Genomic DNA, 12229 nt, shown 5'->3' on the forward strand with positions numbered 1-12229 from the left:
GTGGATGGATCATCTTGGCAAAAGAGAAATGCTCACTAACAGAGATTAAAACAAATTTGAGCATTTGAGAGAAACTGGCTTTTTGTGTATATGGAACATTTTTGGTATCTTATTTCAGCTCATGAAACATGGGACCAACACTTTACATGTTGCGTTAATATTTTTGTTCAGTGTATCTGACATTTACACGTTAAACATAACTTTTGCAACTATTATTTATTCACACATTCAATAAGTAGCTTTGCACGAGCCTTGGCTTATGAGAGGCCAGAAGAGCTCATAGGATCCTGCTCCTGTTCCTGTTTCTGTAGAGGCAGCTTGATGTACAAGTAAACACTTCCAATGTATCTGACATCTATAGTCTCTTCTAGAATTACTAATTAAAAACTGGGACAATTAATTACATTACACTTTCGACACAGATTGGAAAATGCATCTTCAGTTATGTTGCAGCTTAAATGTGGAACAATACTTATTGAATATGTTTATGTGTGAGATAATAGGTCAACTACCGAAACTTCCACTGTGGTCAGTGTTACCTTTGTTCTCCCAGTTCAGCCTGTCTATCAACCTTGGGCTGGTCACGCTCCATAGCTTGGGGTTGTCAGTATTAGAGCAGTACTCATCTAGTTCAATGGGTTGTAGTTTAGACTATTTTGTAGCTGGTCTCTCTCTGTGGTCATGGTATTTAGACTATTCTAGTCTCTTCTCTTGAGGCCATGGTCAGTGACTATTCTGAGCTGGTCTCTCTCTGTGGTCATGGTATTTAGCCTATTCTGAGCTGGTCTCTTACCTCTGTATTCAGTGTATTTTATAGAGCTAGTCTCTCTCTGTGGTCATGGTATTTAGACTATTCTGTTGCTGGTCTCTACTCTTGGGGTGGTCAGTAGACTATTCTGAGCTGGTCTCTACCTTGGTCATGGTTTTCAGACTATTCTGTAGCAGTAGTCTCTACCTTGGGGTGGAAAATAGTTATTACATTTCAGTAGTCTCTACCTTGGGGTGGAAAGTGACTATTTTGTGGCTAGTCTCTACCTGTGGGGTGGAAAGTGACTATTACGTAGCTGGTCTCTATCTGGGGTGTTCATGGGGTTTATTATTCTGCAGCTAGTCTCTTACCTGTGGTCATGGTATTTAGACTATTCTGTAGCTGGTCTTACCTCTGTGGTCATGGTATTTATACTATTCTGTTGCTGGTCTTCTCTTGGGGTGGTAAGTGACTATTCTGTAGCTGGTCTCTACCTCTGTGGTCATGGTTTTCAGACTATTCTGTAGCTGGTCTCTCTCTGTGGGTGGAAAATAGACTATTACATTTCTGGTCTCTCTCTGTGGGTGGTCAGTGTTATTTTACAGCAGTAGTCTCTACCTCTGGTGTGGTGGAAAGTGATTATACGTAGCTGGTCTCTATCTTGGGGTGTTCAGGGTTTATTATTCTGCAGCTGGTCTCTACCTTGGGGTGGTCAGTGTTATTATAGACTATTCTGTTGCTGGTCTCTACCTTGGGGTGGTCAGTGACTATTTTGTAGCTAGTCTCTACCTCTGTGGTCAGTGTTAAAATAGACATTACATTTCTGGTACCTTGGGGTCATGGTTTTCAGACTATTCTGTAGCTGGTCTCTCTCTGTGGTTGTGGAAATTAGACTATTTTGTGGCTGGTCTTTCTTTGTGTTCGTGGAAAATAGACTATTACGTAGCTGGTCTCTCTCTGTGGTCATGGTATTTAGCCTATTCTGTAGCTGGTCTCTCTCTGTGGTCATGGTATTCAGACTATTCTGTAGCTGGTCTCTCTCTGTGGTCATGGTATTCAGACTATTCTGTAGCTGGTCTCTCTCTCTGGTTGAGGTATTTAGACTTTTTTGTAGCTGGTCTCTCTCTGCAGTTGCATCTGTAAAGGGGAAAAGTCAATCAAAATGTGTAACTGTCTCAACATTGACTACAAATGTTTTAGTAAAAAACAATGTTCACTTACAGGAATCCCACAGGCCTATGATCACAGCCAGTAGAACACACACTGCAGCAACTCTGGAGGGTCTCTTCCACCTTTGAACATGTACTGAATAACAAGTTATTACAGTCAGATTTTTGGTAATATGGTAATGTGTTTTACTTGTTTTACCTTCCGGTTACTAGTCCAACGCTCTAACCACTAGGCTACCCTGCCGCTAGGCTACCTGAGTTAGGCTACCCTGAGTTTCCTCCTCTGTAATTATACTGCCCCTTACAAAAATGCAATGTGAAAATGTTTTTCAGCCCGTGCCTGATATCCTGAGAATTTAAAACTTTTCACAACTTTATTACACATGATGTTATTTCTAAATGGTTCACCTGATATGGATGAAAATACCCTCAAATGAAAGCTGACGGTCTGCACCTTAACCTCTGTCATTATTTCAAATCCAAACTTTTGGAGTATAGAGACATAAGAAGAAAACATGCTCACTGTCCCAATAACTACGGAGGGCCTGTAGGTAGGGGTAAGGTAGAGACAGGTAGCCTCAATATTAACAGAGGGTACTGTAGGTAGGGGTAAGGTAGAGGCAGGTAGCCTCAATATTAACAGAGGGTACTGTAGGTAGGGGTAAGGTAGAGGCAGGTAGCCTCTAGGTTAGAGTGTTTGGCCAGTAACCAAATCCAGCAGAAGTTGAATTTGTAATGTAACATCTTCAGTGCATTCGGAAAGTATTTAGATCCCTTGACATTTTCCACATTTTGTTACATTACAACCTTCTTCTATAATGGATTTGGAAAACTGAAATATCACATTTACAAAAGTATTCAAACCCTTTACTCTGTACTTTGTTGAAGCACCATTGGCAGCGATTACATCCTTGTCACGTTCTGACCTTAGTTCTTTTATTATGTCTTTTAGTATGGTCAGGGCGTGAGTTGGGTGGGTTGTCTATGTTCCTTTTTCTATGTTTTGGGATTTCTGTGTTTGGCCTGGTATAGTTCTCAATCAGAGGCAGCTGTCAATCGTTGTCCCTGATTAAGAACCATACTTAGGTAGCCTGGTTTCACTTTTGAGTTGTGGGTGTTTATTTTCTGTGTGTTCCACACGGAACTGTTTCGGTTGGTTATGTCACCTGTCCTTTATTGTTTTGTTTCAGTGCTTGTTTTAATAAAGAGCATGAACATGTACCACGCCGTGCATTGGTCCTCCGATCCTTACTACTACTACTCGTCGTCGGAGAAAGACAGCCTAAACAATCCTTGAATCTTCATGGGTATGACTCTACAAGCTTAGCACACCTGTATTCAGGTACTTTTCCCCATTTCTTCTCTGCATATCCTCTCAAACTCTGCCAGGTTTGATGGGGAATGTTGCTGCTACAATTATTTTTATCCTGCTGCTCAGCCACTTTACCCCTGATTGTATGCCTAGAACTACCTCGTCTATCACTATCATTATTGAAATCGTTGGAATTGGCTAAACTATGATCATTGAGAGAGTAAATAAATGATAGGAAATTAAAGAGACTGGGTTATGTCAGAAGTTAATGGTGTTCTGAAAAACAATGGAAATCTGTGGATTAGATGAAGGAATGTGTTGAGGTCAGGAGGTGAGGACAGATTCTCTTAAAGGCAGTAATAAAGGTTTGTCATCCTGTTACCCTCTTTATTAGTTCCTGTGGAGCCATAATCTGTAAGGAGGAGGAGTGTCTTAAGTAGGATGTATATAACTGAAGAAATGTTTTGCTCTCTGATTACAGCTGTACCTTTGGAAATGATTAAACTTGGTTAAAGTCTTCTAGTGTCCACGTTTATTGTTTTGAGTTATTTACGTGTTATGTTTTATTAAACATGGGAAAAAAAAACAACCATGTACAGAAACAATATCGTTCTTGTACATAATGTATTTTGTTTGTTTCAGATTTTTTTTCTTCTGATATTGCTACTATGCAAGTAACCATTTGGCTGTACCGTTTACACCTTCTATTGAGACCCATCCACTTAGCAAGACTTAGCAAAATATTGAAAAAACATTTATGTGGTCGTAACATGATTTTGTGACATACCACAACAATACCATGTGGCCGTATCAAGTGTCCACCACAAACACAGTGGGGAGAACAAGTATTTGATACACTGCTGATTTTGCAGGTTGTCCTACTTACAAAGCATGTAGAGGTCTGTAATTTTTTTTAGTCATAGGTTCACTTCAACTTTGAGAATCTAAAACAAAAATCCAGAAAATCACTATGATTTAAGTAATAATTTGCATTTTATTGCATGACATAAGTATTTGATACATCAAGAAAAGCAGAACTTAATATTTGGTACAGAAACCTTTGTTTGCAATTAGGGAGATCATACGTTTCCTGTAGTTCTTGACCAGGTTTGCACACACTGCAGCAGGGATTTTGGCCCACTCCTCCATACAGACCATCTCCAAATCCTTCAAGTTTCGTGGCTGTCGCTAGGCAATATGGACTTTCAGCTCCCTCCAAAGATTTTCTATTGGGTTCAGGTCTGGAGACTGGCTAGGCCACTCCAGGACCTTGAGATGCTTCTTACGGAGCCACTCCTTAGTTGCCCTGGCTATGTGTTTTGGGTCGTTGTCATGCTCACGACCCATCTTCAATGCTCTTACTGAGTGAAGGTTGTTGGCCAAGATCTCGCGATACATGGCCCCATCCATCCTCTCCTCAATATGGTGCAGTCTTCCTGTCCCCTTTGCAGAAGAGCATCCCCAAAGAATGTTTCCACCTCCATGCTTCACGGTTGGGATGGTGTTCTTGGGGTTGTACTCATCCTTCTTCCTCCAAACACGGCGAGTGGAGTTTAGACCAAAAAGCTATTTTTGTCTCATCAGACCACATGACCTTCTCCCATTCCTCCTCTGGATCATTCAGATGGTCATTGGCACACTTCAGACGGGCCTGGACATGTGCTGGCTTGAGCAGGGGGACCTTGCGTGAGCTGCAGGGTTTTAATCCATGACGGCGTAGTGTGTTACTAATGGTTTTCTTTGAGACTGTGGTCCCAGCTCTCTTCAGGTCATTGACCAGGTCCTGCCATGTAGTTCTGGGCTGATCCCTTACCTTCCTCATGATCATTGATGCCCCACGTTGTGAGATCTTGCATGGAGCCCCAGACAGAGGGTGATTGACCGTCATCTTGGACTTCTTCCATTTTCTAATAATTGCACCAACAGTTGCCTTCTCACCAAGCTACTTGCCTATTGTCCTGTAGCCCATCCCATCCTTGTGCAGGTCTACAATGTTATCCCTGATGTCCTTACACAGCTCCTGGTCTTGGCCATTGTGGAGAGGTTGGAGTGTGTGGACAGGTGCAGTTAATACAGGTAATGAGTGGAGAACAGGGGGCTTAAAGGAAAACTAACAGCTCTGTAAGAGCCGGAATTCTTACTGGTTGGTAGGTGATCAAATACTTATGTCATGCAATAAAATGCAAATGAATTACTAAAAAATCATACAATGTGATTTTCTGGAATTTTGTTTCAGATTCCGTCGCTCACAGTTGAAGCGTACCTATGATAAAAAATTACAGACCTCTACATGCTTTGTAAGTAGGAAAACCTGCAAAATCAGTAGTGTGTCAAATACTTGTTCTCCTCACTGTATATGGAGCATACATCTTTTATGTGCTGTACATGTGCACCTCACTCAGGTTTCAACTCAGATTGCATGACCTTAACTTTTGTATCGAATACTATTTGGTGTGAAAGCATTTAGGAAGTGGTCAAAAGTACTTTAAAGTACTACTTAAGCATTTTGGTGGGGTATCTGTACATTACTTTATTATTTATACTTTTGGCAACTTTTACTGCACTACATTCCAAAATATAATATTGTACCTTTTACTCCATACATTTTCTCTGACACCCAAAAGTACTTGTAACATTTATCACTAAACACACATGCTTTGTTTGTAAATGATGTCTGAGTGTTGGAGTCTGCCCCTGGCTATCCGTCAATAAATAAAAAAGAGAACAAATTGTGCCATCTGGTTTAATATAAGGAATTTGAAATGATTTATACTTTTACTCAAGCATGACAATATAGTACTTTTTCCACCACTGAATATGGCTGGGGGTTATAGCATTTATTTAACATGACCCATCAATTTAGACAAGTGTGTCTGGGTAAGCATCATCTAATATTTGTAAAATATTTTTATCTGGACACTTTCTGTTTACCTGGGGTTTTTCGTTATTGTAGGCTACTACCACGTGTATTCTTAATCTTTACAATACTTCTCACTGTTTAGCACGTGACCTCATGTGAATCCTTAGAGATGGGCGGGGCTAAAGCTTAAGAGAATGTGAACAATGCTGAATGGGTGTAGACAAAGGAGAGCTCTCCAATAGGTACCAAATCATTCAATAAATCATCCACAGACCAGCAAATATTCTTTACATCAAAATAATCACTACAAAACTGATTGTATGACCTCTTCTAAACTATTGTTTTCCTAGATATGGCTACTCTATTGTCACAAGCCATACCACCCTCCCAGACCCTAGAACCTGAGAAGGGAGACATGAAGGAAGGAAGAAGTGGGAGTTTTGTGTTTTTCTATGTTTTTACTAGGGTGGATTAGGTTAGTTAGAATGGATTTTATTTTTACCTTGTTTTTTCAACCCCATCAAGTTGGTGGCGGGAACACACATTTTGGGGTTGTAGTCCGCCATAAAACCCACAGAAGTAGAACGATAGACTGCAACAGAGCAGGTAAATGTTGAACTGGAATGCAAAAATGTGCTGAGAAGTGTCTTGGTTGGTGCTGCTGCTCTGAAAGTGGTGTAGCAGCGCTGCAGCAGATCAAAAAGTACTGGAGCAAATGGGGTCTCGCCACACGTTTTCCGGCGGCTTTGGATAAAGACACAATACACAACAATGCAATAATTGTTCATTCTGCATAAGAACCACTTTCTGCATGTATGCTGATGTACAATACTATGTGTGACTCATCACCTGGATTCGGGCTTATGTAGCAACAAATTATGTTTTGACCTTATAGAGACTCAGAGCTGCAACATGGTATATCATACACTGCATTTGAGGACCAAGGCGAAAGCAATTCTGATTTGAAAGTTGATCAACTTGTAAACTCACTTTTCAGAAAATCGCCTTTGAGTGTGTTGGTATCTAGTGAAGAGCTCTTCATTCAGCATCAGGCCAGAAGTATACAGAATGGTGTCGTCTGCGTAGAGGTGGATCAGAGAATCACCAGCAGCAAGAGCGACATCATTGATGTATACTGAAAAAAGAGTCGGCCCGAGAATTTAACCCTGTGGCACCCCCATAGAGACTGCCAGAGGTCCAGACAACAGGCCTTCCGATTTGACACACACTTATATGAAAATGGGGTAAATTATATCGTCTTAGTCTTTCTAAATCATTGTGGTCAACCCTAAAAAAATTGAAATGAAAATGTATTAAATCTAAAAGTTTAAATTAAACCAGAGCGCCCTCAGATAGTGGGAAAAAGCCGCACTTGACCTTTGCACTTGAGTCATTCCCACGCTGAATGGCTAAACCCACTAAGCTATGAAAGTGCACACTAATTTTCACGTTCGTTGAATGGAGGAGACCAAGGCACAGCGTGATATGAATACATGTTATATATTTAATGAAGAAAGAACACTAAAACAAACTTACAAAACAACAAACGTGACGCTATATATATATATAAACAGTGCAGACACAGGCAACTACACATAGACATAGATAATAACCCACGAAATACCCAAAGAATATGGCTGCCTGAATATGGTTCCCAATCAGAGACAAGGAAAAACAGCTGCCTCTAATTGAGAACCAATCTAGGCAACCATAGACCTACATAAACACCTAGATGGTAAACAACCCCATAAACCTACAAAACCCCTAGACAGTACAAAAACACATACATCACCCATGTCACACCCTGACCTAACCAAAACAATAAAGAAAACAAAGAATACTAAGGTCAGGGTGTGACACTAATACGTGAAAACAATGTGTGGGGAGGCAGAGGCACAAACTGGCATCAATGCCTTCGTCAGAAAACACTATAAACTATATCTAGCAATCAATAGGAAACTGACTGAACGACTCAACTCCCCACCTTATGCCATCCAAATGAACATTGGCTGTGAGGGCCGAGATGCATTGACTAATGTTCGCTACATGTCGAGGGATGCATCCAGTTTGATTTCTATTTGCCATATATTTTTAACTGTTCTGTTTCACAAAAGTTCTGAACCAAAGCATTTTACGGACACAGTATATTTTACATTACTTCTCTTGTTGTTATTCGTCCCACCCTTCAGCTCCATTCAACCCCTCCCATCTATATCTTAACACCATACAGATATGTAAAAAATAAGTTGCATATAGCCTTTACAAAAGTCATACTTCATTTCATGTCGATTTAGAAAGACAAAACACCCATTTATTGTATCAGGCTTGTGTCTTGTAATAGTGACTTTATAGACGTCCTTACCTGCCTGTTGAGTTGGGTATCTGGAGTTGTATGTCTGCGGGAGGATTGACAGCTGATGTTTTAAAGTGATGTGGGGCCAAGTTGTACTTCATGAAGTGATAGGTCAGCCTTAGTTTGAAGGTTTTCCATTTCTAGACAGTCGGGTGATTTCTTGTAAATCACGGAGGTTGTTCCAGTCTGTCTAGTTCAGGGGCAGGAACAGTTGCCCCACCCTTCCATGCCGTATGCCTCACCAGCAACAACTTTAGGGATTCCTGTTTTTCTATGGTAAAAAGACTTCACCAGCCACAAGGATGTTGACAACCAAGGCAGCCATGACTGTTGTTGTTTAAAATAGCAGTCAACCTATTTCCTGTAGTATCAAAATGATTCAACATTTTGTTTAATGTAATACAAATGACTTTTGATGTATTCTTCAAATGGAGAACAAGTATTAAATCAAATCAAAATAACGCAATTTAAATAAATTATTCTATATATACAGTTGAAGTCGGAAGTTTACATACACCTTAGCCAAATACATTTAAACTCCGTTTTTCACAATTCCTGACATTTAATCCTCAGTTAGGATCACCACTTTATTTTAAGAATGTGAAATGTTAGAATAATAGTAGAGAGAATGATTTATTTCATTCCCAGTGGGTCAGAAGTTTACATACACTCAATTCATATTTGGTAGCATTGCCTTTAAATTGTTTGAACTTGTGTCAAACATTTCGGGTAGCCTTCCACAACCTTCCCAAAATAAGTTGGGTGAATTTTGACCCATTCCTCCTGACAGAGCTGGTGTAACTGAATCCGGTTTGTAGGTCTCCTTGCTCGCACATGCTTTTTCAGTTCTGCCCACAAATATCAAACGCGCCAACTAAATGGACATTTTGGATATATAACGATGGATTTAATTGAACAAAAGGACCATTTATGATGTTTGTGGGACATATTGGAGCGCCAACAAAAGAAGATCTTCAAAGGTAAGTCATGATTTATATTTATTTCTGAGTTTTGTGTCTCACCTAGCGGGATGAAATATGATTTTCTGTGCTTGTTTGATGGGGTGCGAGCCTCAGATAATAGTGTTGTTTGCTTTCGCCGTAAAGCCTTTTTAAAATCTGACACCATGGCTAGATTAACAAGAAATGCAGCTTTAATTTGGTGTGTTGAATTTGTGATTTTTTTTTTCTTTTTTTTCGCGCTCTGCAGTTTCACCGGATGTTGTCGAAACGTTTTGCTAGCGGAACCCCTGGCCCCAACAGGTTTTAAGGCACAGTCAACTTACTGTATGTAAACTTCTGAACCACTGGAATTGTGAAACAGTGAATTATCTGTGAAATAATCTGTCTGTAAACAGCTGTTGGAAAAATGACTTGTGTCATGCACAAAGTAGATGTCCTAACCGACTTGGCAAAACTGTAGTTTGTTAACAAGAAATGTGTGGAGTGGTTGAAAAATGAGTTTTAATGACTCCAACCTAAGTATATGTAAACTTCCGACTTCAACTGTATATTATTTGATAAAACATTGAATTTGACCTTACTGCTATTAGCCCATAGAAACGCATTGAATAACAGATTCATACATGTAAAATCTGTAAAAAATAAAATAAAATAAAAAATCTAAAGGAAGTTTGTTTATAGATTCTGTCCTTTATCTGAGCGATATAGGGAAGATCTGGAAATAATTATATATTTTTTGCCACATGTTTAATGCCTTTTTTTAGGCACTAAACTACCGCCATATATATTACTTCCTTTCATTTTTTAAACTGGTTTCGGACTTCCTTCACACGAGTCTTGTGAAGCTTGTGTGTGTTCTTATACTGACGTGTATTTGTTCGTGAGAGCCTCATCTTTCTACAAAGGGGTCATATTAGTGTGTAACCCAAACTGTTCAGACTCTACAGACAGAATTTGGCAGATTGGTGGTACCGACTTCACTCGAATCCCGTGACGCTTGTGGGGGTCATAGATCAAAACGAATAATGCAAGTCTGGGCTATTATAGGGTCTGCTCCTTCAGGTTGGCGCACTGCCCAAGCAAAGCATCAATATAACATTGGAGCAAAACAAGCTTATATTTTGGGTCTCTACGGGGCACGACAGTAGAACTAAGCAAACATTGGAGCAAAACAAGCTCATATTTTGGGTCTCTATGGTTACGACAGTAGAACTAAGCAAACATTAGAGCAAAACAAGCTCATATTTTGGGTCTCTAAGGTTAAAGCCTCTCTGGGATATGTGGGACGCTAACATCCCACTTGGCCAAAAGCCAGTAAAAATGCAGAGCGCCAAATTCAAATAAATTACTGTAAAAAAAATAACTTTCATGAAACACACATGAAAGACACCAAATTAAAGCTACAGTTGTTGTGAATCCAGCCAACATGTCTGATTTCAAAAAGGATTTACGGTGAAAGCACACCAAACAATTATGTTAGGTCAGTACATAGCCACAGAAAAACACAGCCATTTTTCCAGCCAAAGATAGGAGTCACAAAAAGCTGAAATAGAGATAAAATGAATCACTAACCTTTGATGATCTTCATCAGATGACACTCATAGGACATCATGCAACACAATACATGTATGTTTTGTTCGATAATGTGCATATTTATATCCAAAAATGTTAGTTTGCATTGGCGCCATGTTCAGAAATGCCTCCAAAATACCCAGAAAATTGCAGAGAGCCACATCAAATCAAATAAATACTTTGATGAAAGATACATGTTTTACATAGAATTAAAGACACACTTGTTCTTAATGCAACCGCTGGGTCAGATTTTTTAAAAACTTTACGGAAAAAGCAAACCATGCAATAATCTGAGACTGTTATGCTCACAGACATCATTCAAACAGTTTTAGAAACGTCCGAGTGTTTTCTATCCAATAGTAATAATAATATGCATATATTAGCATCTGGGACAGAGTAGGAGGCAGTTCACTCTGGGCATGCTATTCATCCAAAAGTGAAAATGCTGCCACCTATCCCAAAAATGTTAAGAAAGTAGATCTAAGCAAACATTGGAACAAAACAAACTCATATGTTGGGTCTCTATGGTTACTAATGTAGAACGTAACAAACATTGGAGCAACAAGAGTATATTTTGGTCTCTATAGTTACGACAGTAGAACTAAACAAACATTTGAGCAAACCAAGCTTATTTTTTGGGTCTCTATGAGGAACGACATTAGAAATAAGCTCATGAGGCATTTACACTGAGTGTACTAAAGATTATGAACACCTGCTATTTCCATAACAGACTGACCAGGTGAATCCAGGTGAAAGGTATGATCACTTATTAATGTCACTTGTTAAATCCGAAAATATAAGCTTGGCAATATACATTACATGACCAAAAGTATGTGGACACCTGCTCATCAAACATCTCATTCCAAAATCATGGGCATTAAAATGGAGTTTGTCCCCCCTTTGCCACTATAACAGCCTCTACTCTTCTGAGAGGCTTTCGACTAGATGTTGGAACATTGCTGCGGGGACTTGCTTCCATTCAGCCGCAAGAGTATTAGTAAGGTCGGCCCTGATGTTGGATGATGATGCCTGGCTCGCAGTCGGCGTTCCAATTCATCCCGATGGTGTTCGATGGGGTTGAGGTAAGGGCTCTGTGCAGGCCAGTCAAGTTCTTCCACACCGATCTCAACTAATGATTTATGTTTGGACCTCGCCTTGTGCACGGGGGAATTGTCATGCTGAAACAGGAAAGTGCCTTCCCCAAACTGTTGCCACAAAGTTTGAAGCACAGAATTGTCTAGAATGTCATTTTA

The 12229-nt window shown here is 39.8% G+C and overlaps 1 long non-coding RNA gene across 1 annotated transcript; it reads right to left on the reverse strand.

Moving 5' to 3' along the window:
• Window positions 1-1586: 1586 nt before the first annotated feature.
• On the reverse strand, window positions 1587-8646 carry LOC118373694 (uncharacterized). The gene is made up of 5 exons (XR_008133656.1): window positions 8452-8646; window positions 7080-7224; window positions 6592-6833; window positions 1970-2053; window positions 1587-1885 (listed from the first exon to the last, which is right to left on the reverse strand). It is a non-coding gene; the product is annotated as an uncharacterized LOC118373694 (long non-coding RNA).
• Between the last annotated feature and the right edge of the window lie 3583 nt (window positions 8647-12229).

Source organism: Oncorhynchus keta, unplaced genomic scaffold (assembly GCF_023373465.1).
Source record: "Oncorhynchus keta strain PuntledgeMale-10-30-2019 unplaced genomic scaffold, Oket_V2 Un_scaffold_5451_pilon_pilon, whole genome shotgun sequence".
NCBI lineage: Eukaryota > Metazoa > Chordata > Actinopteri > Salmoniformes > Salmonidae > Oncorhynchus > Oncorhynchus keta.